Source organism: Camelina sativa, chromosome 10, assembly GCF_000633955.1.
Source record: "Camelina sativa cultivar DH55 chromosome 10, Cs, whole genome shotgun sequence".
NCBI lineage: Eukaryota > Viridiplantae > Streptophyta > Magnoliopsida > Brassicales > Brassicaceae > Camelina > Camelina sativa.
In genome coordinates this window covers 13,228,393-13,231,491 of record NC_025694.1, presented here as the reverse complement: position 1 = coordinate 13,231,491, position 3,099 = coordinate 13,228,393, and the positions used below count along the sequence as shown (strand labels likewise).

Below are 3,099 nucleotides of genomic sequence, written 5' to 3'. Positions count from 1 at the left end.
GACAAACGAGGTTATCACCTTATACTGATAAGAAGGTCTACGTATCACAAATAACCTAACCTACTTATCAAATCACAGTCGGTGTGATAAAAACCCTGCAAAAACGCATCGAAGAAAGTGGAGAACAAGTCACACTTTTTTCTTTTAAATAAAAAAAAAAAAAAGGAAAATTTTTTAAATTTGAATTTACATAAAAAATTTTAATTGATTAATTTTTTGTTCTGGGTCAGCTTTCCTTCTTTAGTTTCGAGAGACGCGAAGAAATCGAACACACACACACACACAAACCCTAGAAAAACCATTTTTTTTTTTTATAAAGAAACAAAAACAAAAAAAAAAACTTGAAAACCACCGATCTGGGAAATTAGCGTAACCGTCCCTCTCTCTCTCTCACCATTACCCAGATCTCACTTGATTGAATAATGTCATCTCTAAGCAGAGAGTTAGTTTTCTTGATTCTCCAGTTCTTAGATGAAGAAAAGTTCAAAGAATCTGTTCACAAGTAAGTTTTGTTTTTTTGTATTCTCGGTTATTTTGGTTTGTTTTATAGGTTGTGAATTTTGATTTTGGTGTGTGTGTGTTTGTAAGGCTTGAGCAGGAGTCGGGGTACTTTTTCAATTTGAAGTACTTTGAAGAGAAAGCTATGCTTGGGGAGTGGGATGAAGTCGAGAAGTATCTTTCTGGTTTCACTAAGGTTGATGATAACCGTTACTCTATGAAAATTTTCTTCGAAATCAGGAAGCAAAAGTATCTCGAAGCGCTAGATCGGTAATTTTTTTATCACAATTTAGGGAATTTTTGGTTAGCTGAATTTGGATAATCACCTAACCAGAGTTTTTTTTGGTCTTGTCTTATTGGTTTGTCTGGTCTAAAGACAAAAAAATTTGATGATTATTTTTGTGGTTGAGTTTTTTTTTTTTTTTTTGTTGAGTGTGGTCTTTGCGTTTATCTTTATACATTTTTGTTTTGTTTTCAGACAAGATAGGGCAAAAGCTGTTGAGATATTAGCAAAGGACTTGAAAGTTTTTGCTACCTTTAACGAGGAGCTTTACAAGGAAATCACTCAGCTTCTTACTCTGGAGAATTTTAGGTAATTGTGTATTTTTGATAGTTTTGAAGTTCAAGGGTTGTGTCGTCAATGGCAGCCATATGGAGTTGAAATGTGGTGTTTTTGCTTTCTAGGGAGAATGAACAGTTATCGAAATACGGTGATACCAAATCAGCTAGGGGTATTATGCTTGGGGAGTTGAGGAAATTGATTGAGGCTAATCCTCTGTTTAGAGAGAAGCTTGCTTTACCCACTTTCAAGGCTTCACGCCTGCGAACCTTGATCAATCAAAGGTCACCCCCCTTATTTTGATGTGCTTGTTGTATCTTTATTTTACAAAGATAATAGCTTTATATAATCATAAACAAGTGGATGTCACTAAAAGTTAGATTGTTCCACTGTGTTTTTTATGTATAGGATGATCACCTTATGTGCCAAATTGTTTGTGTATTTTTGATGTTTAAAATAGTTTAAGTTGGTAACCACGCCACTATTTTAGTGATTTGCAAAAGTGGCACTTGGAGGACTATGATATCAACCTCTGTTATCAGTTACTTTTCTTTATTTTCAAGCACCTAGAATGGAAAACTGTCATTGGAGTCGATATAAAATGTGTCTGTTTTGTTATGCTTGTCGAGTGCAATGGCTGATACCAGTTTATCTAGCCTATTTTCTGAACCAGCTAGTGAACTACAGGTGTCATATTAGTCATTTTCGTCATCTAAGGTATGATGCTTTTGGTAATTTGCAGCTTGAATTGGCAACATCAGCTATGTAAAAACCCAAGGCCTAATCCAGACATCAAAACGTTGTTCACTGATCACACTTGCTCACCACAAAATGGAGCCCGTGCACCCACTCCTGTTCTTCCAGTTGGTGCTGTTGCAAAGCCTTCAACATATGCTCCTCTTGGGGTACATGGTGGAGTACGATCACATACCATACAATCCAGTTATTTTTACATATTCAAGAACTTTATAAGACATTTGAGAGATGGACTTAATTTATGAAACCATATTCTGTACAGCCTTTCCAGCCTACGTCTGCTCCCGCTCCTAACGCAAATGCTTTAGCTGGATGGATGGCAAACCCAAATCCATCTTCGTCAGTTACTGGTGGTGTTGTGGCCTCTTCCCCATTTCATATGCAGCCAAATCAAGGTAGTTTTTGTTACTCCAATGTTTAGGCGACTTGTAACATACTGCTGCTTATGAGTTATGATGTTCTGAGTTAATATTTGGTCATGATTTATACAGTATAGAGAACCTTTTTTCATGGTTCAAAGGATTGTAATCTTGTTTTTTGTATTTGTCATATCAGGTATTGGAAAGTTGATTTTAAAAGTTTATTCCTAGTTCTGAATTCTTGTTGCTGTATTTCATGGCAGTTGCTATGCTAAAACATCCTCGTCCATCCTCAAACTCCCTTGGAATGATGGATTATCAAAGTGCTGATCACGAGCAACTTATGAAACGTTTACGGTCTGGACCAACTGGTGATGAGGTGATTATTTTTCTTATGGTTGATCATTTACTTGATGTATTTTTACTTTCCATTATATTAATTTAGTGTTGAAAATTCTTTGACAGTCCAATTTTGGCTGTCAGATTTTCATATTAATTCATTATTATCAGAGGACTAAATATAAGTTTGCATAATTTGTAATTACTTGTAATCATTAAGATTGGCGATAGTACGTATCTGATGCATGCCTCATGATTTTAGCAGATTGTGCATTTCCCAGTACGAAAAGAAAACTCTCTTGTTTTGCATATCTGTATGTATGACATCGAGTATATGGCTTGTAATTCTTATGTTCCAGGTCACATATCCTGCTCATTCTCAGTCTGCCGTCTCACTTGATGACCTCCCTCGAAATGTAGTGAGTACAATGCGCCAAGGGTCAGTAGTGACAAGCATGGATTTTCACCCTTCCCATCACACGTTGCTCACTGGTTAGTCTAATGCCACCATGTAGAGACTAACAGAGTTGAGCACTTGAGCTTTGTTTGGCTCATGTTTCAAGTTATAACTGTTTGTTACTTTTAGTT

At 36.1% G+C, this 3,099-nt stretch overlaps 1 pseudogene; it reads left to right on the top strand.

Annotated features, from left to right (window-relative positions):
* LOC104718778 overlaps positions 242-3,099 on the top strand; it is a 9,105-nt pseudogene continuing 6,247 nt past the window's right edge.